At 41.6% G+C, this 25194-nt stretch overlaps 34 non-coding genes across 34 annotated transcripts; all 34 read right to left on the bottom strand.

The window, feature by feature from the left end:
* Nucleotides 1-16266: 16266 nt before the first annotated feature.
* TRNAR-ACG (transfer RNA arginine (anticodon ACG)) lies at nt 16267-16339 on the bottom strand. Its single transcript has one exon. It is a non-coding gene; the product is annotated as a tRNA-Arg (tRNA).
* A 387-nt stretch (nt 16340-16726) lies between these two features.
* TRNAR-ACG (transfer RNA arginine (anticodon ACG)) lies at nt 16727-16799 on the bottom strand. Its single transcript has one exon. It is a non-coding gene; the product is annotated as a tRNA-Arg (tRNA).
* A 158-nt stretch (nt 16800-16957) lies between these two features.
* Nucleotides 16958-17030, bottom strand: TRNAR-ACG (transfer RNA arginine (anticodon ACG)). The gene has a single exon. It is a non-coding gene; the product is annotated as a tRNA-Arg (tRNA).
* A 154-nt stretch (nt 17031-17184) lies between these two features.
* Nucleotides 17185-17261, bottom strand: TRNAR-ACG (transfer RNA arginine (anticodon ACG)). Its single transcript has one exon. It is a non-coding gene; the product is annotated as a tRNA-Arg (tRNA).
* A 158-nt stretch (nt 17262-17419) lies between these two features.
* TRNAR-ACG (transfer RNA arginine (anticodon ACG)) lies at nt 17420-17492 on the bottom strand. Its single transcript has one exon. It is a non-coding gene; the product is annotated as a tRNA-Arg (tRNA).
* A 158-nt stretch (nt 17493-17650) lies between these two features.
* On the bottom strand, nt 17651-17722 carry TRNAL-AAG (transfer RNA leucine (anticodon AAG)). Its single transcript has one exon. It is a non-coding gene; the product is annotated as a tRNA-Leu (tRNA).
* A 158-nt stretch (nt 17723-17880) lies between these two features.
* TRNAR-UCG (transfer RNA arginine (anticodon UCG)) lies at nt 17881-17953 on the bottom strand. Its single transcript has one exon. It is a non-coding gene; the product is annotated as a tRNA-Arg (tRNA).
* Nucleotides 17954-18111: 158 nt separating this feature from the next.
* On the bottom strand, nt 18112-18184 carry TRNAR-ACG (transfer RNA arginine (anticodon ACG)). Its single transcript has one exon. It is a non-coding gene; the product is annotated as a tRNA-Arg (tRNA).
* Nucleotides 18185-18342: 158 nt separating this feature from the next.
* TRNAL-AAG (transfer RNA leucine (anticodon AAG)) lies at nt 18343-18415 on the bottom strand. Its single transcript has one exon. It is a non-coding gene; the product is annotated as a tRNA-Leu (tRNA).
* Nucleotides 18416-18573: 158 nt separating this feature from the next.
* Nucleotides 18574-18646, bottom strand: TRNAC-ACA (transfer RNA cysteine (anticodon ACA)). The gene has a single exon. It is a non-coding gene; the product is annotated as a tRNA-Cys (tRNA).
* A 158-nt stretch (nt 18647-18804) lies between these two features.
* Nucleotides 18805-18877, bottom strand: TRNAR-ACG (transfer RNA arginine (anticodon ACG)). The gene has a single exon. It is a non-coding gene; the product is annotated as a tRNA-Arg (tRNA).
* A 389-nt stretch (nt 18878-19266) lies between these two features.
* Nucleotides 19267-19339, bottom strand: TRNAR-ACG (transfer RNA arginine (anticodon ACG)). Its single transcript has one exon. It is a non-coding gene; the product is annotated as a tRNA-Arg (tRNA).
* Nucleotides 19340-19497: 158 nt separating this feature from the next.
* On the bottom strand, nt 19498-19570 carry TRNAL-AAG (transfer RNA leucine (anticodon AAG)). Its single transcript has one exon. It is a non-coding gene; the product is annotated as a tRNA-Leu (tRNA).
* A 158-nt stretch (nt 19571-19728) lies between these two features.
* On the bottom strand, nt 19729-19801 carry TRNAR-ACG (transfer RNA arginine (anticodon ACG)). The gene has a single exon. It is a non-coding gene; the product is annotated as a tRNA-Arg (tRNA).
* Nucleotides 19802-19959: 158 nt separating this feature from the next.
* TRNAR-ACG (transfer RNA arginine (anticodon ACG)) lies at nt 19960-20032 on the bottom strand. Its single transcript has one exon. It is a non-coding gene; the product is annotated as a tRNA-Arg (tRNA).
* Nucleotides 20033-20190: 158 nt separating this feature from the next.
* Nucleotides 20191-20263, bottom strand: TRNAR-ACG (transfer RNA arginine (anticodon ACG)). Its single transcript has one exon. It is a non-coding gene; the product is annotated as a tRNA-Arg (tRNA).
* A 158-nt stretch (nt 20264-20421) lies between these two features.
* On the bottom strand, nt 20422-20494 carry TRNAR-ACG (transfer RNA arginine (anticodon ACG)). The gene has a single exon. It is a non-coding gene; the product is annotated as a tRNA-Arg (tRNA).
* Nucleotides 20495-20652: 158 nt separating this feature from the next.
* TRNAL-AAG (transfer RNA leucine (anticodon AAG)) lies at nt 20653-20725 on the bottom strand. Its single transcript has one exon. It is a non-coding gene; the product is annotated as a tRNA-Leu (tRNA).
* Nucleotides 20726-20883: 158 nt separating this feature from the next.
* TRNAR-ACG (transfer RNA arginine (anticodon ACG)) lies at nt 20884-20956 on the bottom strand. The gene has a single exon. It is a non-coding gene; the product is annotated as a tRNA-Arg (tRNA).
* A 158-nt stretch (nt 20957-21114) lies between these two features.
* Nucleotides 21115-21187, bottom strand: TRNAR-ACG (transfer RNA arginine (anticodon ACG)). Its single transcript has one exon. It is a non-coding gene; the product is annotated as a tRNA-Arg (tRNA).
* A 389-nt stretch (nt 21188-21576) lies between these two features.
* TRNAR-ACG (transfer RNA arginine (anticodon ACG)) lies at nt 21577-21649 on the bottom strand. The gene has a single exon. It is a non-coding gene; the product is annotated as a tRNA-Arg (tRNA).
* A 158-nt stretch (nt 21650-21807) lies between these two features.
* Nucleotides 21808-21880, bottom strand: TRNAL-AAG (transfer RNA leucine (anticodon AAG)). The gene has a single exon. It is a non-coding gene; the product is annotated as a tRNA-Leu (tRNA).
* Nucleotides 21881-22038: 158 nt separating this feature from the next.
* TRNAR-ACG (transfer RNA arginine (anticodon ACG)) lies at nt 22039-22111 on the bottom strand. The gene has a single exon. It is a non-coding gene; the product is annotated as a tRNA-Arg (tRNA).
* Nucleotides 22112-22269: 158 nt separating this feature from the next.
* On the bottom strand, nt 22270-22342 carry TRNAR-UCG (transfer RNA arginine (anticodon UCG)). The gene has a single exon. It is a non-coding gene; the product is annotated as a tRNA-Arg (tRNA).
* A 158-nt stretch (nt 22343-22500) lies between these two features.
* On the bottom strand, nt 22501-22573 carry TRNAR-ACG (transfer RNA arginine (anticodon ACG)). Its single transcript has one exon. It is a non-coding gene; the product is annotated as a tRNA-Arg (tRNA).
* A 189-nt stretch (nt 22574-22762) lies between these two features.
* Nucleotides 22763-22835, bottom strand: TRNAL-AAG (transfer RNA leucine (anticodon AAG)). Its single transcript has one exon. It is a non-coding gene; the product is annotated as a tRNA-Leu (tRNA).
* Nucleotides 22836-22993: 158 nt separating this feature from the next.
* TRNAR-ACG (transfer RNA arginine (anticodon ACG)) lies at nt 22994-23066 on the bottom strand. The gene has a single exon. It is a non-coding gene; the product is annotated as a tRNA-Arg (tRNA).
* A 158-nt stretch (nt 23067-23224) lies between these two features.
* TRNAL-AAG (transfer RNA leucine (anticodon AAG)) lies at nt 23225-23297 on the bottom strand. The gene has a single exon. It is a non-coding gene; the product is annotated as a tRNA-Leu (tRNA).
* Nucleotides 23298-23455: 158 nt separating this feature from the next.
* On the bottom strand, nt 23456-23528 carry TRNAR-ACG (transfer RNA arginine (anticodon ACG)). The gene has a single exon. It is a non-coding gene; the product is annotated as a tRNA-Arg (tRNA).
* A 158-nt stretch (nt 23529-23686) lies between these two features.
* Nucleotides 23687-23759, bottom strand: TRNAR-ACG (transfer RNA arginine (anticodon ACG)). The gene has a single exon. It is a non-coding gene; the product is annotated as a tRNA-Arg (tRNA).
* A 389-nt stretch (nt 23760-24148) lies between these two features.
* TRNAR-ACG (transfer RNA arginine (anticodon ACG)) lies at nt 24149-24221 on the bottom strand. Its single transcript has one exon. It is a non-coding gene; the product is annotated as a tRNA-Arg (tRNA).
* Nucleotides 24222-24608: 387 nt separating this feature from the next.
* TRNAR-ACG (transfer RNA arginine (anticodon ACG)) lies at nt 24609-24681 on the bottom strand. Its single transcript has one exon. It is a non-coding gene; the product is annotated as a tRNA-Arg (tRNA).
* A 158-nt stretch (nt 24682-24839) lies between these two features.
* On the bottom strand, nt 24840-24912 carry TRNAR-ACG (transfer RNA arginine (anticodon ACG)). The gene has a single exon. It is a non-coding gene; the product is annotated as a tRNA-Arg (tRNA).
* A 158-nt stretch (nt 24913-25070) lies between these two features.
* On the bottom strand, nt 25071-25143 carry TRNAR-ACG (transfer RNA arginine (anticodon ACG)). Its single transcript has one exon. It is a non-coding gene; the product is annotated as a tRNA-Arg (tRNA).
* Nucleotides 25144-25194: the final 51 nt, after the last annotated feature.

The following is a 25194-nucleotide window of genomic DNA, read 5'->3' as shown; positions in this document are numbered from 1 at the left end:
CCCACGGATCTGATTACTGTAATATTCGGTCTGCGAATTCATGGTGATTCATCAGCTTTTCGACATAGACTGAGCAAAATGATTCCTTACTGTTTTTTAAAAGGACTTTGCTTTCCTACGAAAATGTAAAACAGCTATTGTAGGTACGGAGCCGTTTCTCAAAGGCAGAAAATATCCTTTTCTATCATACATCGCAATTTCTATTGTTTCGAAAGAACCTTTATCCAGAGAAACGTAATGAATCGGATTAAATGTATGATGGGCTACGGGTACTGTGCAAGATGATTCTGTTTCCGAATACTGTTTTCGGGCAAGACGTAAAAGACGTAGCATTTCTCCTCCGACCAATTGCTGTTTCACGAGATCGGAATAAATGAATATGTAGGGGTTTTTATCCACGACGTTATTGGACACTACGTGCGTAGAATAAATAGATTTCAATACGTCATATCGAAATTTAGCGTAGTCATCAGTTTCGTCTATAGGTGTAACAGTATTTGTTGGAACACCTTCCAATTCAGGATCGGGAACCCCTATCACGGACAGATGTTTGTTCACAGCCTCTTTAAAGAAAAATCTGAGATGAGTAGGAACAACGGCGTTAGCAGGGTTTGTTTTCAGGAACTGAATGAACTCCTCTATTGTATATGTTGCTGCAGGAAAATAAAATGGCTGCTCGTTAATATAGAGTGTATTATCCGTAGAAACAGAAGATCCCGACGCGTCCCATTGCGCTTCCAACAGAAAATGCCAGAATTGTTTAAGAACGTTTCTCCGTATTTCCAGGTCGTTGGGAAGGGATTCTTCGATGGTAGAGATCAGGTCCTCAGCACTTGCATACGTCCGAACAGGAAACGTCACCGTTCCGTAATCTGTTTCCAAAACATTGTCGTATAGAGTTGAATAATGCAGTTCTGCTAATCCGACTTCCCACAATTCTGGAGACAGATCGATCCGTTTTGCAAGTTTTACGTTGAAATGGGTCAGCGTGTTGTTCGGAAAATAATTCTCCGATGCAGATGACGGAAGGTAAACATAGAAATTATCGTCCATTCTCGTCGAACACAAAGAATTCACTGGATCGTGGTGACGATATATTTTGATATAAATATGTTTTGGAAATTATTTTTCTGATAACTGTTTTACGGAAGATGCCTTGATCCACGAATCGAAACTAGGTGGATATCCGAGCCAGCGAACCAGGTATTCCAAATTTTTACCTTTTCCCCGGCTGTTCAAAATCTTATCAATTTTATACTCTTCGTCAGGATCCGAATAAACTTTTTGCAGTTCATGTTTGTAAAATGTACCTTTTACAGGTTCTTCATTTAAATCGTCTAATATGTATACAGGTACAGGTGATCGCTGAACAAGGGAGTGGATTTTGAAAAGTTCTCGTGACCACGATTGTTCGTATCCCTTCTCGAAATGTCCTTTGACGACGGAGATTCGTACGATATCACCAACATTCAGATCTGAAGATGGCTGTGAAATATGTTTGTCAGCTTTGTTGAGACGTTTCCACACGATGTAAACGTTAGACTCGTTCACATCTCGAGGTGCCATTCCTATGGAACTGTGGATAGTTGTATTGTAACCTTCGAGAAGTTGCGGTAAAATGTCTACGTAACGTCTTGTTTGTTTCGATGTGAAATATTTCCACATTCGTTCTTTCAATGTTCTGTTGAAACGTTCCACTACACTTGCTTTCACAGGATAATTTGAAGCGATCGAAAAATTTACATCTTTATTTTTAAGAACTTCTGGAATGTAGAATTCGTGAATTCCGTTCCTTGGTCGGTCTGTAGTGTGACGGGTTTTCGTCTGTTTCGTCCGAAAATAGTTTTGAAAGCTTCGGTTACCGAATTGCTTGTTTTATTTTTTAGCGGTAATGCAAAAGCATATTTTGAGAATACATCGATCACTGTCAGAAGATATCTGTATCCATCGTTATGTTTTTGTATCGAAGTCATGTCGTTGAGATCAGCTTCCCAAAGCATGTCTATGTTCCACACATTGTAATGATTCCGGAGGAACCTTTTTCTCGCAGGTTTGTGGAGAGTGTACGTTTCCTGGTGCATCAACCATTTTTTCACCGTATTGCGGGATATATTTTTATCCCGTACCGCGTTCCATAAACGATCTACAGATGAGAATGAAGCCCTGTGTCGGGGATCGTAATATATTTTGGTGAGGATTTTATCGTGTTTTAACTTAGGGACTCCCATGACTGATCTCTCTGTCTACGGCTTTTTCTCAGAGGAACCAGCTTGTATGCGTCAGGTGTTCTCAGAAAAGGTGTAGTTTTTCTGGAAACACGGACGGCCACTTTCTTCTTCTTTTTCTGTTTCTGTCGATGAGACGGTCCAGGGCTTTCCGTTGACGACGCTGAGAAGTTCAACGTCTTCGGATCAGGAAGTGTTTTTTCCTGACGTTCGTCTATCAAATGTTGAGCCGTAGATTGGTACTCGTCGATGATATTTTGTAACTGATGACGTGTATTACGGGGTAACGTCTCTGCTAGGTTCGGAGGAAAATACGTCGATCCTGGCGAAATAGTAGAAGAACCGTCGTTATCTTGAACAATAGGAATTTGTAATGGTTCTTGGGATTTTCGACTTAGATATAAATACTCGTCCAGTTCTTTTCTGTAAAGCCGCCATTTTTGATCGTCTGTTATATTTTTCATTTTCAGAATATCATTCATTTTCTTATCCAGAACAGATAATTTTTGAGTTACAGATAAGTCGGAACCGCGAATACGTGCTAGTTGTTCCGGTGAAAGGACGATCATCTTTTTGTAAGAAGATGCCATTTTTCAATGAGGAATGAGAGTACCGAGAAGACCCGATAACAAAGACCCTAGAAGTAAGGGTAGGAATCCTCCTTTCTGCACAAGAAGTTTTCTTCTTTTTTCGATGTTCACTTTCGGTTTCACGAGATTGCGTAAGACCGACTTGTAAGGTGTCAGACGACGTTTTGTGGACGGTTTAATCTTCACGTTTCCTTTTAAAACGTTCAGGCAGCATTCGCTGATGAAACGAATTGTCTTTTTCGGAGCACTTTTCAATAATGATTTACGGATTTTGGTCGGTGAATTTTTCAACACGTGCAAGAAAGGTGAATGTTTCTTGAAAGAAGACGAATGTCTATTCCTGTTAGAACGTGATTTGGTACGTGTCTTCCTCGTTCTCCTCATCTCGAAGTTTTAAACATTCCTGAGGAAGATATGCAGTTGAGTAATTCTGGTTAAAAATGTCTGTGTGATAACGTAAAGGATCCGGTGTTGACTGTGAAAGATCAATATACAAATAACTGAAAGGTTGAGTGGTAGCATCTATATATACTTTTTCGAGTTCCTTCATGCGGTGAGGATGAAGTTGTCGTGCAAACACAGTGAATTGGTTCATATCTCGCGGATTTTTAAAAATAACAAAATGCTTTACGTTCAGCGAAATGTCTCTGCAATTTCTCCCTTGATGAAAAAGATTCTGTGTTATGAACACCACCGAAATGTTTTTGTGATGACTGCCTTTTGTGAAAAGGTCGGCTACTTTTTCTCCTTGAGCAACCATCATAAGATCATCCAGGATTATGAGAGTAGGGGTTTTTCCGTTCCACGACTGCCAATCGACGATCCCTTTATGATATTGCACATCTCGAAGATTTTGCGGAATACTGTTTTCCTGATCGTAACACCATACGATTTTCTTGACGGGTCCTTCGACAAGATGAACGATGGAGTCGACTATATTTGTCACAAAAGTAGTTTTTCCACTTCCTGATGCCCCGCTGACCATCATGGTGAAAGGATGGGAAAGTTTAGGAAACATGTTTTATACTGGAGATTTGGAGAAAATGAAGATCTGGCACATTGTAAACACATTTTATACACTGACTGTCCGAAGAAGGGTTCAAACTCTGGGCCACTACAGGCATATTTTAGTCTGCACAATATCCGAAAGGAAACGATAAATGTTCATCGTCGAAACGTCGTTTCAACAGTACCGGCTGAAACAACTTTTTTTCATATGTACTGATTACTTGAAACTGTTTTGTTCTTCTGATCCTGAAAATATTTTCGACCATAACTTCAGATTGCTCATTGTTTATCATGTCGCACATGGTATCAAAATTAACCAATTCCGATGTGGAGGTATTCAATGTGATTCCTTTCACTTTACAGATATACTGCGGTTCGGAGAACGGTTTTGTTATTTTCATGCTGTAACTTTTCGGTCCCGTTGAAACAAACTGTTCACAAACTGCATCGGGTCCGAAATCTGCCAATTCATCGGTGAGTTCTCCTAGTGCGTCACCTGTCTGGGGATGATATTCCATTTCAGGACTATCTACGTAAATTACAGAATCTGTATCACAATAACATATCCTGTCACCCAATTTTTCGAGAAGTTCATACAGTTTCAGACGAGCATGGCATGTTGTGAAGGCTCCGATAGGAACATTTACTTTCCTGTTCAGACTGACAGCCTCTTCAACATATTTCCAGTTCACTAAAACGGTGTCTTGATTGATGAATACCACTCCTCCAATCATTATATTTGGATCAGTCATTTTATCGAGAAAATCTTTCGATTCCTTGATGATGGTTGTCTGGGAAAGGTTGTCCCGTTGACAGAACTTGCCCCATAAAGAATTAAGGCAGAGTTTAGCCAGAGTACGTTTACCAGGATTGACTTCGATACTGTTTTCTTCCAATAGAATACCCTCCTTATCGAAATATTTCTGTATGTACTTCTTTTTATCCTCGTCGTTCTGACACCATGAAGGCCAGCCGCTCGCTTCCTGTTTTATTTTCAAGAAGGTGTTGACATAACCAGCAAAAAGTCCTCCAGTTTTTGTGACAGGGTCGTACATCGATGTTTCATACTTCCACACTTCCGACACTGACAGTACTCTGTAGCCTAAACTGTAAGCTTTACGCACCTCGGCAATGACCCAAGTCCCCGAAAGTGAGCGTTGTTCATCGGAATGGCTGCATGTACCTTCACATTTTAATCTGATAGCACATTCGTTACACAAGACAAACATCAGTTTTCCATGCATTTTTGTAGGTAAAACAGGATGTAAAAGGGCTTTTGGTGGTAGAACAGTACATTTTATGAGCCCCTCCATGTTCAAAACCTCATTTACCGAAGGAATAGAAGTTCCTAGAAATATGGTAGGATGTCCGACAGGATAGGCACAGTATTTGTTCACATAAGGGTACAAACTTGTAAAATCATAGTACTGTAATTTTTCATTTTCCTTGATTTTGTAATACGTCCTGACTGTTTCAACTCTTCCTCCATATAAGGCGTCTCGTGGATTTAAAGGAATGCAGCAAACGATAGGATGCGTCGATAGATGTCTATCGAGTTCAGGATCTGCTTGCAATATTTTTTTGAAATCGCATTCCCACATTGTGACAACATGGTATCCTTCAGAACGTAGAGCCTCAAGTTTACGACACGTTGTCTCGTATCTGAAGGCTGCAGTGTTTAACATGTCACTAATTTTGTCACTGCTACTATCCTGAACGGTTTCATCTTCTTCGTCACCTTTCGGATACATACCCCTGTTAATTGATATGCAGCGTTGGCAACCATGCCAGTAGCATCCAAGCGCCTCGTACACCGTCTGCGTCTCCTCGTGATAGCCGTCCGCTCTGTAACGCCCTCCTATGACATATTTTTCACGAGTACGTCCGCCGTGAAGAAGTATTACATCATTTTGTTCTTCCACGTAGGTTAACCATTTCAATGCAAACTTGGACATCTGATCAGCATGATGGTAACCTCCTTTAGGTATTATTCCTATAGTGTTAGCCGGCATAAATTTATGCCTGTAAATTAGTGAACAGGCAGATGCTATTGTGAGGCAATCCTTGAAAATGTCGATCTTGCATATGTCTAGGAAATTCTGTCTCAGCTTCAGACATCCTTGTCTCAACAGCGTAACATCCTTGATGCAGTATTGGAGTAGTTGGTTTTTGTTGTTGAAAGGTACATTTTTGCTGCATTCAATATCATACCAAGACATAAAACGGTGCTGATCTTCAACTGTTTTCATATATTCATAGCCGTATGCAGAAGGAGGAGGCATCGACCCTATGTAATTTCTGTTCTTGTAGGTGTTCCACAGATGCGGATAATAGCCTTTCTGAACAGGCAAACCGAAAAGTTTGGAAAATCCGGCAAGATTTGTCTGAACGTAGTTGAGACTGTCCACAAAATGAAGATTTTGGTATGACATACTGATGATTTTGGTACCGTCTAAGATCACACGAGGTTTCATTTCTCTTTCCAGCATTCTTCGTAATAGAAAGGTGCAATCGTAACCTCGGGCATTGTGTGCACAAATGGTTATGTTGGAAAATTTATGTTGCAATTCCAGGTAGGACAGGAATGTGTCTACAGGGTCATCCCAGAATATAAACTCTCTTGTTCCACAAACAGAACATGGAACCGTTAGATCCTCTTTCTTGTAACATGCGTGACAGGCCGTCTGCACCACAATAAGATTAGGAACATGAAGAAAAGTTTTCTCTTTCTCGTAGTGAGGAATATCTGTGTAACATTCAAAATCGTAAAAAATATATAGAAATTTTGAATTCTGTTTAGGTTTTGGTATAGCCATGTAGCAGAAATGATTTATAGGTTTCACGCAGTTGCATACAGTACAGTATTTCATGTTACATTTATGTACTTTTTCATATGTATTGTGTGTTAGAATAATTCTGAAACATCGAGGACACTGCTGGATTTCACTACAGACTGTACCATTTCGGAATGGTGTAGAAACATGATTTGTGAAGCAGTTCTCATTTTTGAAAATTCTGTGACATGTCTGACATATTCTGCGAACACCCTGTTCAGGCACACACGGTGGAGTTGAACGGCACATAGAACATAATTGTTTACACAGATGGTTATGAGCTGTTCGAAATATGAGTTCGTTACACCCACGACATTCTTGTTTTGCCGCAAATGCTCCAACACGGTTTACTATCACATCATAATGCTGTCGAGTGTTATCATACAGAAAGTATATATATTTGGAAGCATTTTCAACCTGTCCTTCAAACAAAACATCTTTCACATCACGAAGATTGTTGTATACAACAATTTTATATTCTGTAAGAACTTGCTGAAATTTTCTCAGTTCAGGAATTCCACTTCCTGCACACGCATTGTCTGTGAGATCTACATCTGCTTTGCGCATAAGTTCGAAAACAGGTTTGAGAAGATTTCTATTTCTTCGATACTGTGAATAGGACGGATCATTATCGGCATGAGCTTTTCCTATTACCAAAGCTTCAGCTAAACAGAGTGGTTTTTTCCTATTCGGCACACCGACGATACTCCTTTTTTGCGTGCTTAACATGTAATTAGGTAAACAATATGTTCGTTTACCTCCACCACCTCCGACAGGTATATCGACATGGTCGGCTCGTAAAATTAACCGATCTGTAGCCGTGAATGTTTTCGCACTCTGCAATATTTTATACATAATGTTCCACACCATATCACTGTGTAACTGGTCGCTTCTGTGCCACCCGACATAAATATCTTTCACGGTTGGGTCAGATATGTTAGAGAGAGTTAAACCTATCTTGTCTTCATCCTTGGCGTCTTTCTTAACATAGGTGAGAAGATTTTCAACACCTTCACGGATCCATGTGTGAGGATCGACATTTTCTGGAGGGTGCGAGAAACTGAATTCCACACGACGTCCTTTGGAACGGAATTTGGGATATTCACGTTCTTGAATGTTGTGTAATATTATGTTCCCTATTTGTTCACGAGGCACTGTATCACGTTTTCTTTTCTTACCTCTTCTATCTGATACAGAAGCACTTTGGGATGACGGTTCTGCTGAGGGTAAAGGGTCCGGTCTCCATGACGGTCCTGGTAAAGGTTCCGGGTCTGATCCGGATGCGGTGCTTCTGGAAGTTCCTGGTGATGTGACGGCTATCTGCTTCTCCTCGGCAACTCTGGATACAGGATCAGGTGTCGATGACGGGCCTGGCGACTCTTCGGAAATATCTCTCCATCCTTCTCCGGTAAGATCGGGTACGAATGATGTCACGGTCTGTAGTAGACGGTCATACTCCTCTACTAGGGAGATACTTTCTCCCGCGATGATTTTTTGCGCGATGATCGTCAACACTTCCCGCAACTGTCCATGTGTTGTGTAATATCCATCACGATAACGTGCTAACAGATCGTCAGCGGATAACTGTACATCCATGATCGTACGATGACTGTTTCACGAACACTGTGTTGTGGAGAGAACGCCTTTCTTTATATACGCAAGCATGACAAAGCAGTTATTCCCGTTCCTAACGGTTCTACTGCGGCTAGTTAACCGTCTTCACCAGATGTTTTCCTGGCAGATATGACAACTCATGTAAAATTCTCAGAAATCGTCAAACGTCTTCAGCAGATGTTTTTCTGACTGATACGAAGGCTCATGTAAATTCTCGGAATCAATTAACCGTCTTTACAAGATGGTTTTTAGCAGTGACACATTCTGTTATTCAACGCAGATGTCTTCCTGACTCATATGAGTTGCAAAAATCGAAATTTTCAAATCGCTCTAGCTCCTCCCCTAATTGACGTAGAGCGAATCTGATTATATATTCGTAATCTGCACGTCGAGACCTTTCGTTAGAGTGGTCGGAAGGTGGGTCTACGATTGAAAATAAAGAAAGTAGGAAACCACCGGTCCTAGAACAATGAAACCTGATTCACCGGAAAGAGGACTTCACTCCGAGTCCGACAAGCTATCGATCACCCTCCTAGCTCAATTAGGAGCCGAGCTACAGCGATTTTAAATTTTCGCAGAAAAAAAGGTTAAAAAAATCGAAATTTTCAAATCGCTCTAGCTCCTCCCCTAATTGACGTAGAGCGAATCTGATTATATATTCGTAATCTGCACGTCGAGACCTTTCGTTAGAGTGGTCGGAAGGTGGGTCTACGATTGAAAATAAAGAAAGTAGGAAACCACCGGTCCTAGAACATTGAAACCTGATTCACCGGAAAGAGGACTTCACTCCGAGTCCGACAAGCTATCGATCACCCTCCTAGCTCAATTAGGAGCCGAGCTACAGCGATTTTAAATTTTCGCAGAAAAAAGGTAAAAAAAATCGAAATATTCAAATCGCTGTAGCTCCTCCCCTAATTGACGTAGAGCGAATCTGATTATATATTCGTAATCTGCACGTCGAGACCTTTCGTTAGAGTGGTCGGAAGGTGGGTCTACGATTGAAAATAAAGAAAGTAGGAAACCACCGGTCCTAGAACAATGAAACCTGATTCACCGGAAAGAGGACTTCACTCCGAGTCCGACAAGCTATCGATCACCCTCCTAGCTCAATTAGGAGCCGAGCTACAGCGATTTTAAATTTTCGCAAAAAAAAAAAAAAAAAAAAAAAAAAAAAAAAAAAAAAGTGAAAAAAATCGAAATTTTCAAATCGCTCTAACTCCTCCCCTAATTGACGTAGAGCAAATCCGATTACATATTCGTAATCTGCACGTCGAGACCTTTCGTTAGAGTGGTCGGAAGGGGGGTCTACGATTGCAAATAAAGAAATTAGGAAACCGCGTTGCAAAAAATGATACCAGATGTCCGTCTCTATCAGGAAGTCTTGTTCGTAGAACATGTGCTGACACGGAACAAGGAACTGTTGTGCCTCACAAAAACGTCGTGATCTCATATGCAGACTTCTAACGTACGTTGCAAAAAATAATTGCAGATGTGTGTCTCTATAAGGAAGTGGATAGAATTTCTTCTGCAGGCATCCTTCCCTCCAGTTCATCTCCTTTTCATCTGGGCCGCGTTGCAAAAAATGATACCAGATGTCCGTCTCTATAAGGAAGTCTTGTTCGAAGAACATGTGCTGACACGAAACAAGGAACTTCTGTGAAAATTATCAAGGAACTGTTGTGCCTCACAAAAACGTCGTGATCTCATATGCAGACTTCTAACGTACGTTGCAAAAAATAATTGCAGATGTGTGTGTCTATAAGGAAGTGGATATAATTCCTTCTGCAGGCATCCTTCCCTCCAGTTCATCTCCTTTTCATCTGGGCAGCAACATGGATGGCCAAGATTTATTACATGTTGTAAGTACCCTTTTACATTTCACAACCATACCTGAGCAGAATCAAACATGTTTCTAGGGAACCTTAGTTAATTGTAGGATTCGAATCCAGGGTCTCCGGCGACATTCGCAACCATACCTGAGTGGGTTTCGAATCCTGGTTTTCTTTATGCAAACATTGGCAATTCCAGGATTCGAACCATGTCTGGAGTGTTTCGAATCCGGTACCTCTTTTATCAAAACATAGTTAATTTCAGGATTCGTGGTACTTTTTTCATTAAACTTTTGGGGTTTTTATCCTGTGTTAGGCATTCTAATATAATACTATTTATATACAAAAACAATATTGTTCTGTACAAAATCTTTTATTAACACATTGAACTTCTACAGAAAATTACAAGTTTTCTACATATACAAACTTTTTATTTCAACTCGTACTACAGGTTATTAGATATTTTTACATATTTTGTTACACTACTGGTAGATGTTAGTGTATTAGTATGTGTTTGTTACTCGTTCAGTTTTCTTTTTTTCAACATCTCCATCATTCGTTCATGTATATTTTCCCCTGTTCCCCCTGTCTTCTTATTTTCACCCTTCTCATTTCTCACACCTTTAAACACCTCCATCAATTCGAAACATATTCTTAAAGATAGATGGGAAGGTACATATTGCGCTCTTTGTATATTCTCTACAAAATCGCCAAACACTGGCGGATCTCGTTTCTTGTCAACAATGTAAGTAAATATTTTGACCAAACAGTCCACCGATACCTCGATATCTTTACATGTCTCTTCTAATTTTGCCAATAACTCTTCCGCCAGTCCATTTTCTTCACAGAAATTCACATAATTGCCGATGTGTTTTTCAACCTGTCTTGCATGTGTTTTGCTCCATAAGTTCCTTCGTTCTGTCGGACCTGCTGTTGTCTCCTTAATATCGCCATACATCAAATTGAATCCGAGAGGGAGTGTCGACATCTGAAATTAGACAGAAAATATGTTCATTATGTTTTGCACAAATTAATCACTTTCATATATTAATTCACACATATTTTCAGGAACACATACTCCATCACGGGGAGGCACTGCGAAATGCATATTATCGACATCAGGCAGGCACTGAAGGCGCTGCGCATTTCGCAGAGGCTACGAGGTACATTGAGCGGTACCTGGAGGAAGAGAATAGAATTGAGGAGGCCCAACAGCGTGCCTCCGCTATTTTCCGGGCTCGACGTACCCGGAACAGGGAAAGGCTCCACGCCAATCTCCGTCGGTATAGAGCTAGGTAATTATTTTTCAGTTTATTTCTGATAACATCGTTTATTATAGCATGCTGTTTTTCCGATTATATATGCTACATATCTGATAACTTTTCTTTCTAGCCGATATCTACATGGAACGGAATATATTCTAATTCTTATATTCTGTTTTTCAGAATGCGTAACCGAAATGACGATATAGCCAATCGGCAGCGCCAACTGGTGCCTCCTGTTTCTCCTTCTATTTCTTCTACTGTTTCTCCTGTTTTGTCAGAGCAGGAAGAAGATGTGGTTGAAGAAGAGGAGGATGGGCGCTATACGCCCCCTCTCCCACCCCCAGCAGAAGAGGACCGGGAGCCGACCCCCCCACCATCGATCACTGTTAAACGTCATCCTCTTCTGCATTAAACTGTTGATGACACAGGTACCGTTTTTTATTTTCACACCTTTCAAGCTGTCTGCTTCAAAAGAAAGATGTATTTATGTTTACGAATCTCACTGTGGGAAGGTGATAATAGTATTTGACCAGCGATTTGCATTGTTCTAGGTAGAACATTAAAACTAAATATTTGTCTCTTACCTTTTCAATTTTCTTCACTCTCGCAACAGATGTGCCAGTCTCGGTTATGATCTCCGGTCGGTAGGCTTCGATCAACAGTTCTGCGGTACGTACTCAATTTTTCTTTTTTATATAGTACTGTCTCCGTGACGTATTTTCGAATTATATTCGGCGCGCATTGTTTTGCGCAGAGCATCCAACGCCCACGTGCCTCTCCTATCTTCTTCCTGCCCTGGTACGCTATGCACAGTCACCCCCTCCGTGAAACCTACTTTTTTTACTCTATTTATTTTCTTTACATCTAGACGCTCTCTCTCCTTTTTCTCTTTTTGCCGTTTCTCCATCACTCAAATTCATCAACGGCCGCCCGAGAAAAACATCTCCTCCCCAGAATGACTCATCAATCTATAACATGTTCGGGCATGTTTCAGACCACACCCAATTCCTAGAATTTCAAACTCATCAACGGTCGCCCGAGAAAAACACCTCCTCCCAACAATGACTCATGAACGCCATCTCTCTTCAAACAACGGAAACACCCAAATTCCGAGAATTTCTGACTCATCAACGCCATCTGTTTTCAGACCCCGAAAACACGTACTCCAATTCCGAGAAAACCAACCGTCACCGCGTCGCCTACTTTTCCTCCTCCAGACTTTCTGACTCATCAACGCCATCTGTTTTCAGACACCGGAAACTACCGACCAACCGTCACTGGAAAAACCCGTGACTCATCAACGCCATCTGTTTTCAGACCCCGAAAACACGTACTCCAATTCCGAGAAAACCAACCGTCACCGCGTACTTTTCCTCCTCCCCACCCCAGACTTTCTGACTCATCAACGCCATCTGTTTTCAGACGCCGGAAACTCCCGCGGGAAAAACCCGAATTCCTTCAACCAATCAAAACAATCCTTACAAAATAAGCCCCGCCCATTTATGACGTCACAACCAATCAAAATCATCCTTACAAAATAAGCCCCGCCCCTTTTATGACGTCATCCAAAAAAACAACAAAAAAACTGCTGCGTCATCAATTGATCTTTGATCGATCTTTTCCAATCAATTGATTTATCGACCTCAAGGCGGTACCATAACTACTCTGTATCCATAATGATGTAATGGAATCTTCAATGCCATAGAGCGTATAGGATATTGCCAGGAATAGGGATTTGCATTTGATCTCAATATTTGTGAGCTCTAATCCTCCTTTTAGTTTCATTTGCCATAGATTGGATAGTGGTATTCGAAAAAAATGTCCATACCACATAAACCAACCAATTTCTGAATTCATTATTCTGAGGTATTTTTGATTGATTGGGATCACTTGGGCCGTATAGTTTAATTTACTAAACATATATGTTTACAAAAACCACACTCGCTGTATCATGTTCAACTGTCTGCTTCGCATTTTATAACATTGTATGCGAATGTCTCTCGCTATCTTTTGCCAATTGGATTCTAACATTTGTTCCTCGTCCCTGTGAAAAATTATTCCTAATATTTTAATTTCCTGTACATATGGGATACCTATATCTGGATATTTTTGATCCCATGTGCCAAAGGGTAGCGCCTTTGATTTTTCCATATTTATTTTGGCCCCACTAGCACGGCAGTATATATGTATCGCTGCCATCATTTTTTGCATTTGCTCGTTTGTGGTGATACAAGCGGATAAATCATCTGCAAAAGCAAACACTTGGTTTTCCTTAAAAGCGTGTATCTCGTCGGGAGTAGTATTCCTGGTATATTGCAGCAAAGGATCCAGGGTTAAAGCAAACAAGAGCATACTTAGTGGACATCCTTGCCGAATTGATCTTGTTATATTTATTGGGGACGACAGGAATCCATTGACCATTATCCGAGATGTTGCATGTTGATAGAAACCTTTCAAAATATTAATAAATTTATCACTGAATCTATATGCCTTTAGCACCTCAAACAGGTAGTCATGCGACACTAAATCAAACGCTTTTTTGAAATCAAAAGCAAGCACACATGCATCAAGTTTCTGCACCAGATAATAGGATATCAGATCGCGAATCCCTCCAACTGCACTGAATATGTTATGTTTTTTGCCAATGCATGTTTGTTTCTCGCTGAGTATCCGTGGTAAAATTGACTTTAACCTATTTGCTAAGATCTTAGCCATTATTTTATAGTCACAATTTAATAATGTTATTGGTCTGTAGTCGTCTACTTGTTTTGCGTGTGTTTTTTTCGGTATCAATATGATGATGCCTTCATTTTGTAAAACTTTTCCATTTTTAAAGGCATCTTGTATGATTTTGATTAGTTCATTTTTTATAATCTCAAAAAACTGCAAATAAAACTTGTAACCAGTACCATCTTTTCCTGGTGCTCCTTTAAGGTTAAATGTTTGTAACGCTTCATATACTTCTTCTATTGTTACTTCAGTATCTAAAAGTTGTCTATCCTCTTCTTGCAAACCATTAGTTAAAGAATTCAGTATTGTCTCTCTTGCTTCTGATTCCCCCTCCCCGGTTTGATAAAGCTCCCCATAATAGTCATAAAATGTTTGCATGATTCCTGGCTGACTCGCATGCGATTCTCCACCTGAATCCACAAGATTGATTATCATGAGTGTTTTTTGTTGTTTTTGCATCTGTACATAGTGATACATCGAAGTTCTTTCATCTTGAATTAAATTCTTGGAATTGGTTCTTATTGTTATGCCTTCCATTTGTTGCCTCTGGAGTGTTAAGATTTTGGCTTTATACTGCTGTATGGCTTGGTAATTTTTGGTGACATCTCTCCCTTGACATGCCTCGTGTAAACACTGGTAATAAAAGTTGATCAATCCGTTTCTGTCTTTTGCATTTTCTTTTCCATACCAGCAGAAAAAAGTTTTTAATTTTGGTTTTACATATCGAACCCACCAGTCATTATGATTACTGTAATGCTTTTGTTGTTTACACCATTCGGCCCATTTTTGTGCAAATATTTCATTGATATGTGGAAGCTCTAATAACTGTATATTTAGCTTCCAATATGAAGGACCCCTGACTAGTTTTGTTTCTTCCAGGTTAATTGCCATTTTTACTGCCATGTGATCAGTAAAGGTCGCTGGCAATGCTTCTATGGATGTTATATTTTTTATTTGATCTGTATTTGTATATAACCTATCTATTCTCGATCCAGATTTATTATTAAAATATGTAAATATTATATCCTGTCTCTTCTGTAACCAAATATCTTTCAAATGCAGTTCTTCAATTAATGTTGCAAGGGCTGGACTCTTTTGATAAGCTCCTAAACAATCGCTGGGATTTAATACCTGATTAAAATCACCCCCAAATATTATTTTTGATTCATTTAACGGTAGCAAATATAAAATGTCCTGATTATAAAATTGTTCACGTGACTGTCTATTTTGATTGCCTGATGGGGCATAAATATTCACAAAAGTATAGTTTTTACTTTGAAAGCTAATGCCTCTCCCATCTACTAACTTTTTTACATTAGTAATGGTTAGGCCGTTTCTAACAAGTGTTGCTGTCCCACTGCCATTGATACCAGTATTAACTATGGCTTCGTAACCATATATTGATGGAAAGTCACACATACAAACTTCCTGCAAAAACAATACGTCTATGGAGTGTACCCGTACAAATTCTTCTAACATTTTACATTTTACAGGCGAAAAGATTCCATTAATATTAATAGTACATATTTTAGTGGTATAAACATAACCCCACAGCTCTACAGCACCTTGGCTGGCCTTGGCTTACCTACCGACTGCTGGTCTCCCTCCCACACTGTTCCTCGTCACCTGTTATAGCGTGGAGGTCTTAGACCAGTAGTCGGGTTATCAGCCCGACGAACCCCCAGGTATTTGTATTCCCAAGATCTCATCTACGTGGAGTTGAAATTGTCCATGAATAAAGTCATGAATTTCTCGCGCCGACGGCCTCGGTGCCCCGAACGGAAAACGTATCTGGATGGTATTTTGTCTAATAATATTCATCTTTTTACTATTCTAAAGTACTTTTCCAATTCTATTTACTCGACAGCCAACTGCACCAAACGCCACAAGCAACGCGCACACGGCACTCCCGCTCGTTGTTTCCTGAAGGCAACTTTTCACTGACCTTCACGGAGTAACTAGTTTCCGCGTCCGCTCTCTCTGAAGGCTTCCACGGAACTCCACCACTGGGCCTCTGCTCCATTAGTTTCATAAATCAGGTACTTCAGATGCAAAAGGGTTCTGCAAGACTTCTAGCAAAACTCTGGAATCCAGCATTGGCAACAGACACTAATTTCTCAGTTTGTTTAGTCAAGAAATGGACTATGAAGGTCTTAGTGAAAATATTAGATCGACCCAGCCAGGATTCGAACCTGAAATGTCCTGATCCGTAGTCAGGCGCGTTATCCGTTGCGCCACTGGGCCTCTGCTCCTTTAGGTTCTTAAATCTTGTACTTCAGATGCAAAAGGGTTCTGCAAGACTTCTAGCAAAACTCTGGAATCCAGCATTGGCAACAGATACTAATTTCTCAGTTTGTTTAGTCAAGAAATGGACTATGAAGGTCTTAGTGAAAATATTAGATCGACCCAGCCAGGATTCGAACCAGAAAACCTGATCCGAAGTCAGGCGCGTTATCCGTTGCGCCACTGGGCCTCTGCTCCTTTAGGTTCTTAAATCTTGTACTTCAGATGCAAAAGGGTTCTGCAAGACTTCTAGCAAAACTCTGGAATCCAGCATTGGCAACAGATACTAATTTCTCAGTTTGTTTAGTCAAGAAATGGACTATGAAGGTCTTAGTGAAAATATTAGATCGACCCAGCCAGGATTCGAACCTGGAATCTTCTGATCCGTAGTCAGGCGCGTTATCCGTTGCGCCACTGGGCCTCTGCTCCTCTAGGTTCTTAAATCTTGTACTTCAGATGCAAAAGGGTTCTGCAAGATTTCTAGCAAAACTCTGGAATCCAGCATTGGCAACAGATACTAATTTCTCAGTTTATTTGGTCAAGAAATGGACTATGAAGGTCTTAGTGAAAATATTAGATCGACCCAGCCAGGATTCGAACCTGGAATCTCCTGATCCGTAGTCAGGCGCGTTATCCGTTGCGCCACTGGGCCTCTGCTCCTTTAGGTTCTTAAATCTTGTACTTCAGGTGCAAAAGGGTTCTGCAAGACTTCTAGCAAAACTCTGGAATCCAGCATTGGCAACAGATACTAATTTCTCAGTTTGTTTAGTCAAGAAATGGACTATGAAGGTCTTAGTGAAAATATTAGATCCACCCAGCCAGGATTCGAACCTGGAATCTCCTGATCCGTAGTCAGGCGCGTTATCCGTTGCGCCACTGGGCCGCTGCTCCTTTAGGTTCTTAAATCTTGTACTTCATATGCAAAAGGGTTCTGCAAGACTTCTAGCAAAACTCTGGAATCCAGCATTGGCAACAGATACTAATTTCTCAGTTTGTTTAGTCAAGAAATGGACTATGAGGGTCTTAGTGAAAAGATAAGATCGACCCAGCCAGGATTCGAGCCTGGAATCTCCTGATCCGTAGTCAGGCGCGTTATCCGTTGCGCCACTGGGCCTCTGCTCCTTTAGGTTCTTAAATCTTGTACTTCAGGTGCAAAAGGGTTCTGCAAGACTTCTAGCAAAACTCTGGAATCCAGCATTGGCAACTGATACTAATTTCTCAGTTTGTTTAGTCAAGAAATGGACTATGAAGGTCTTAGTGAAAATATTAGATCGACCCAGCCAGGATTCGAACCGGAAACTCCTGATCCTTAGTCAGGCGCGTTATCCGTTGCGCCACTGGGCCTCTGCTCCTTTAGGATCTTAAATCTTGTACTTCAGATGCAAAAGGGTTCTGCAAGACTTCTAGCAAAACTCTGGAATCCAGCATTGGCAACAGATACTAATTTCTCAGTTTGTTTAGTCAAGAAATGGACTATGAAGGTCTTAGTGAAAATATTAGATCGACCCAGCCAGGATTCGAACCTGGAATCTCCTGATCCGAAGTCAGGCGCGTTATCCGTTGCGCCACTGGGCCTCTGCTCCTTTAGGTTCTTAAATCTTGTACTTCAGATGCAAAAGGGTTCTGCAAGACTTCTAGCAAAACTCTGGAATCCAGCATTGGCAACAGATACTAATTTCTCAGTTTGTTTAGTCAAGAAATGGACTATGAAGGTCTTAGTGAAAATATTAGATCGACCCAGCCAGGATTCGAACCTGGAATCTCCTGATCCGTAGTCAGGCGCGTTATCCGTTGCGCCACTGGGCCTCTGCTCCTTTAGGTTCTTAAATCTTGTACTTCAGGTGCAAAAGGGTTCTGCAAGACTTCTAGCAAAACTCTTGAATCCAGCATTGGCAACAGATACTAATTTCTCAGTTTGTTTAGTCACGAAATGGACTATGAAGGTCTTAGTGAAAATATTAGATCGACCCAGCCAGGATTCGAACCTGGAATCTCCTGATCCTTAGTCAGGCGCGTTATCCGTTGCGCCACTGGGCCTCTGCTCCTTTAGGTTCTTAAATCTTGTACTTCAGATGCAAAGGGGTTCTGCAAGACTTCTAGCAAAACTCTGGAATCCAGCATTGGCAACAGATACTAATTTCTCAGTTTGTTTAGTCAAGAAATGGACTATGAGGGTCTTAGTGAAAAGATTAGATCGACCCAGCCAGGATTCGAACGTGGAATCTCCTGAATTGTAGTCAGGCGCGTTATCCGTTGCGCCACTGGGCCTCTGCTCCTTTAGGTTCTTAAATCTTGTACTTCAGATGCAAAAGGGTTCTGCAAGACTTCTAGCTAAACTCTGGAATCCAGCATTGGCAACAGATACTAATTTCTCAGTTTGTTTAGTCACGAAATGGACTATGAAGGTCTTAGTGAAAATATTAGATCGACCCAGCCAGGATTCGAACCTGGAATCTCCTGATCCGTAGTCAGGCGCGATATCATTTGCGCCACTGGGCCTCTGCTCCTTTAGGTTCTTAAATCTTGTACTTCAGATGCAAAAGGGTTCTGCAAGACTTCTAGCAAAACTCTGGAATCCAGCATTGGCAACAGATACTAATTTCTCAGTTTGTTTAGTCAAGAAATGGACTATGAAGGTCTTAGTGAAAATATTAGATCGACCCAGCCATGATTCGAACCTGGAATCTCCTGATCCTTAGTGAGGCGCGTTATCCGTTGCGCCACTGGGCCTCTGCTCCTTTAGGTTCTTAAATCTTGTACTTCAGATGCAAAGGGGTTCTGCAAGACTTCTAGCAAAACTCTGGAATCCAGCATTGGCAACAGATACTAATTTCTCAGTTTGTTTAGTCAAGAAATGGACTATGAAGGTCTTAGTGAAAATATTAGATCGACCCAGCCAGGATTCGAACCTGGAGTCTCCTGATCCGTAGTCAGGCGCGTTATCCGTTGCGCCACAGGGCCTCTGCTCCTTTACGTTCTTAAATCTTGTACTTAAGATGCAAAAGGGTTCTTCAAGACTTCTGGCAAAACTCTGGAATCCAGCATTGGCAACAGATACTAATTTCTCAGTTTGTTTAGTCAAGAAATGGACTATGAAGGTCTTAGTGAAAATATTAGATCGACCCAGCCAGGATTCGAACCTGGAATCTCCTGATCCTTAGTCAGGCGCGTTATCCGTTGCGCCACTGGGCCTCTGCTCCTTTAGGTTCTTAAATCTTGTACTTCAGATGCAAAAGGGTTCTGCAAGACTTCTAGCAAAACTCTGGAATCCAGCATTGGCAACAGATACTAATTTCTCAGTTTGTTTAGTCAAGAAATGGACTATGAAGGTCTTAGTGAAAATATTAGATCGACCCAGCCAGGATTCGAACCTGGAATCTCCTGATCCGTAGTCAGGCGCGTTATCCTTTGCGCCACTGGGCTTCTGCTCCTCTAGGTTCTTAAATCTTGTACTTCAGATGCAAGAGGGTTCTGCAAGATTTCTAGCAAAACTCTGGAATCCAGCATTGGCAACAGATACTAATTTCTCAGTTTGTTTAGTCAAGAAATGGACTATGAAGGTCTTAGTGAAAATATTAGATCGACCCAGCCAGGATTCGAGCCTGGAAACTCCTGATCCGTAGTCAGGCGCGTTATCCGTTGCGCCACTGGGCCTCTGCTCCTTTAGGTTCTTAAATCTTGTACTTCAGATGCAAAAGGGTTCTGCAAGACTTCTAGCAAAACTCTGGAATCCAGCATTGGCAACAGATACTAATTTCTCAGTTTGTTTAGTCAAGAAATGGACTATGAAGGTCTTAGTGAAAATATTAGATCGACCCAGCCAGGATTCGAACCTGGAATCTCCTGATCCGTAGTCAGGCGCGTTATCCGTTGCGCCACTGGGCCTCTGCTCCTTTAGGTTCCTAAATCTTGTACTTCAGATGCAAAAGGGTTCTGCAAGACTTCTAGCAAAACTCTGGAATCCATCATTGGCAACAGATACTAATTTCTCAGTTTGTTTAGTCAAGAAATGGACTATGAAGGTCTTAGTGAAAATATTAGATCGACCCAGCCAGGATTCGAACCTGGAATCTCCTGACCCGTAGCCAGGCGCGTTATCCGTTGCGCCACTGGGCCTCTGCTTCTTTAGGTTCTTAACTCTTGTACTTCAGATGCAAAAGGGTTCTGCAAGACTTCTAGCAAAACTCTGGAATCCAGCATTGGCAACAGATACTAATTTCTCAGTTTGTTTAGTCAAGAAATGGACTATGAAGGTCTTAGTGAAAATATTAGATCGACCCAGCCAGGATTCGAACCTGGAATCTCCTGATCCTTAGTCAGGCGCGTTATCCGTTGCGCCACTGTGCCTCTGCTACTTTAGGTCCTTAAATCTTGTACTTCAGATGCAAGAGGGTTCTGCAAGACTTCTAGCAAAACTCTGGAATCCAGCATTGGCAACAGATACTAATTTCTCAGTTTGTTTAGTCAAGAAGTTTACTATGAAGGTCTTAGTGAAGATATTAGATCGACCCAGCCAGGATTCGAACCTGGAATCTCCTGATCCGTAGTCAGGCGCGTTATCCGTTGCGCCACTGGGCCTCTGCTCCTTTAGGTTCTTAAATCTTGTACTTCAGATGCAAAGGGGTTCAGCAAGACTTCTAGCAAAACTCTCGAATCCAGCATTGGCAACAGATATTAATTTCTCAGTTTGTTTAGTCAAGAAATGGACTATGAAGGTCTTACTGAAAATATTAGATCGACCCAGCCAGGATTCGAACCTGGAATCTCCTGATCCGTAGTCAGGAGCGTTATCCGTTGCGCCACTGGGCCTCTGCTCCTTTAGGTTCTTAAATCTTGTACTTCAGATGCAAAAGGGTTCTGCAAGACTTCTAGCAAAACTCTGGAATCCAGCATTGGCAACAGATACTAATTTCTCAGTTTGTTTAGTCAAGAAATGGACTATGAAGGTCTTAGTGAAAATATTAGATCGACCCAGAAAGGATTCGAACCTGGAATCTCCTGATCCGTAGTCAGGCGCGTTATCCGTTGCGCCAATGGGCCTCTGCTCCTTTAGGTTCTTAAATCTTGTACTTCAGATGCAAAAGGGTTCTGCAAGACTTCTAGCAAAACTCTGGAATCCATCATTGGCAACAGATACTAATTTCTCAGTTTGTTTAGTCAAGAAATGGACTATGAAGGTCTTAGTGAAAATATTAGATCGACCCAGCCAGGATTCGAACCTGGAATCTCCTGATCCGTAGCCAGGCGCGTTATCCGTTGCGCCACTGGGCCTCTGCTCCTTTAGGTTCTTAAATCTTGTACTTCAGATGCAAAAGGGTTCTGCAAGACTTCTAGCAAAACTCTGGAATCCAGCATTGGCAACAGATACTAATTTCTCAGTTTGTTTAGTCAAGAAATGGACTATGAAGGTCTTAGTGAAAATATTAGATCGACCCAGCCAGGATTCGAACCTGGAATCTCCTGATCCTTAGTCAGGCGCGTTATCCGTTGCGCCACTGAGCCTCTGCTACTTTAGGTTCTTAAATCTTGTACTTCAGATGCAAGAGGGTTCTGCAAGACTTCTAGCAAAACTATGGAATCCAGCATTGGCAACAGATACTAATTTCTCAGTTTGTTTAGTCAAGAAGTGGACTATGAAGGTCTTAGTGAAAATATTAGATCGACTCAGCCAGGATTCGAACCTGGAATCTCCTGATCCGTAGTCAGGCGCGTTATCCGTTGCGCCACTGGGCCTCTGCTCCTTTAAGTTCTTAAATCTTGTACTTCAGATGCAAAAGGGTTCTGCAAGACTTCTAGCAAAACTCTGGAATCCAGCATTGGCAACAGATACTAATTTCTCAGTTTGTTTAGTCAAGAAATGGACTATGAAGGTCTTAGTGAAAATATTAGATCGACCCAGCCAGGACTCGAACCTGGAATCTCCTGATCCGAAGTCAGGCGCGTTATCCGTTGCGCCACTGGGCCTCTGCTCCTTTAGGTTCTTAAATCTTGTACTTCAGATGCAAAAGGGTTCTGCAAGACTTCTAGCTAAACTCTGGAATCCAGCATTGGCAACAGATACTAATTTCTCAGTTTGTTTAGTCACGAAATGGACTATGAAGGTCTTAGTGAAAATATTAGATCGACCCAGCCAGGATTCGAACCTGGAATCTCCTGATCCGTAGTCAGGCGCGATATCCGTTGCGCCACTGGGCCTCTGCTCCTTTAGGTTCTTAAATCTTGTACTTCAGATGCAAAAGGGTTCTGCAAGACTTCTAGCAGATGCAAAAGGGTTCTGCAAGATTTCTAGCAAAACTCTGGAATCCAGCATTGGCAACAGATACTAATTTCTCAGTTTGTTTAGTCAAGAAATGGACTATGAAGGTCTTAGTGAAAATATTAGATCGACCCAGCCAGGATTCGAACCTGGAATCTCCTGATCCTTAGTCAGGCGCGTTATCCGTTGCGCCACTGGGCCTCTGCTCCTTTAGGTTCCTAAATCTTGTACTTCAGATGCAAAAGGGTTCTGCAAGACTTCTAGCAAAACTCTGGAATCCAGCATTGGCAACAGATACTAATTTCTCAGTTTGTTTAGTCAAGAAATGGACTATGAAGGTCTTAGTGAAAATATTAGATCGACCCAGCCAGGATTCGAACCTGGAATCTCCTGACCCGTAGCCAGGCGCGTTATCCGTTGCGCCACTGGGCCTCTGCTTCTTTAGGTTCTTAACTCTTGTACTTCAGATGCAAAAGGGTTCTGCAAGACTTCTAGCAAAACTCTGGAATCCAGCATTGGCAACAGATACTAATTTCTCAGTTTGTTTAGTCAAGAAATGGACTATGAAGGTCTTAGTGAAAATATTAGATCGACCCAGCCAGGATTCGAACCTGGAATCTCCTGATCCTTAGTCAGGCGCGTTATCCGTTGCGCCACTGGGCCTCTGCTACTTTAGGTCCTTAAATCTTGTACTTCAGATGCAAGAGGGTTCTGCAAGACTTCTAGCAAAACTCTGGAATCCAGCATTGGCAACAGATACTAATTTCTCAGTTTGTTTAGTCAAGAAGTGGACTATGAAGGTCTTAGTGAAAATATTAGATCGACCCAGCCAGGATTCGAACCTGGAATCTCCTGATCCGTAGTCAGGCGCGTTATCCGTTGCGCCACTGGGCCTCTGCTCCTTTAGGTTCTTAAATCTTGTACTTCAGATGCAAAGGGGTTCTGCAAGACTTCTAGCAAAACTCTGGAATCCAGCATTGGCAACAGATACTAATTTCTCAGTTTGTTTAGTCAAGAAATGGACTATGAAGGTCTTAGTGAAAATATTAGATCGACCCAGCCAGGATTCGAACCTGGAATCTCCTGATCCGTAGTCAGGCGCGTTATCCGTTGCGCCACTGGGCCTCTGCTCCTTTAGGTTCTTAAATCTTGTACTTCAGATGCAAAAGGGTTCTGCAAGACTTCTAGCAAAACTCTGGAATCCAGCATTGGCAACAGATACTAATTTCTCAGTTTGTTTAGTCAAGAAATGGACTATGAAGGTCTTAGTGAAAATATTAGATCGACCCAGAAAGGATTCGAACCTGGAATCTCCTGATCCGTAGTCAGGCGCGTTATCCGTTGCGCCACTGGGCCTCTGCTCCTTTAGGTTCTTAAATCTTGTACTTCAGATGCAAAAGGGTTCTGCAAGACTTCTAGCAAAACTCTGGAATCCAGCATTGGCAACAGATACTAATTTCTCAGTTTGTTTTGTCAAGAAATGGACTATGAAGGTCTTAGTGAAAATATTAGATCGACCCAGCCAGGATTCGAACCTGGAATCTCCTGATCCGTAGCCAGGCGCGTTATCCGTTGCGCCACTGGGCCTCTGCTCCTTTAGGTTCTTAAATCTTGTACTTCAGATGCAAAAGGGTTCTGCAAGACTTCTAGCAAAACTCTGGAATCCAGCATTGGCAACAGATACTAATTTCTCAGTTTGTTTAGTCAAGAAATGGACTATGAAGGTCTTAGTGAAAATATTAGATCGACCCAGCCAGGATTCGAACCAGAAAACCTGATCCGAAGTCAGGCGCGTTATCCGTTGCGCCACTGGGCCTCTGCTCCTTTAGGTTCTTAAATCTTGTACTTCAGATGCAAAAGGGTTCTGCAAGACTTCTAGCAAAACTCTGGAATCCAGCATTGGCAACAGATACTAATTTCTCAGTTTGTTTAGTCAAGAAATGGACTATGAAGGTCTTAGTGAAAATATTAGAACGACCCAGCCAGGATTCGAACCTGGAATCTCCTGATCCGTAGTCAGGCGCGTTATCCGTTGCGCCACTGGGCCTCTGCTCCTCTAGGTTCTTAAATCTTGTACTTCAGATGCAAAAGGGTTCTGCAAGATTTCTAGCAAAACTCTGGAATCCAGCATTGGCAACAGATACTAATTTCTCAGTTTATTTGGTCAAGAAATGGACTATGAAGGTCTTAGTGAAAATATTAGATCGACCCGGCCAGGATTCGAACCTGGAATCTCCTGATCCGTAGTCAGGCGCGTTATCCGTTGCGCCACTGGGCCTCTGCTCCTTTAGGTTCTTAAATCTTGTACTTCAGGTGCAAAAGGGTTCTGCAAGACTTCTAGCAAAACTCTGGAATCCAGCATTGGCAACAGATACTAATTTCTCAGTTTGTTTAGTCAAGGAATGGACTATGAAGGTCTTAGTGAAAATATTAGATCGACCCAGCCAGGATTCGAACCTGGAATCTCCTGATCCGTAGTCAGGCGCGATATCCGTTGCGCCACTGGGCCTCTGCTCCTTTAGGTTCTTAAATCTTGTACTTCAGATGCAAAAGGGTTCTG

This window comes from Lepisma saccharinum, chromosome 22, assembly GCF_977018435.1.
Source record: "Lepisma saccharinum chromosome 22, izLepSacc3.1, whole genome shotgun sequence".
Classification (NCBI taxonomy): domain Eukaryota; kingdom Metazoa; phylum Arthropoda; class Insecta; order Zygentoma; family Lepismatidae; genus Lepisma; species Lepisma saccharinum.
This window is presented reverse-complemented; position numbering and strand designations above follow the sequence as displayed.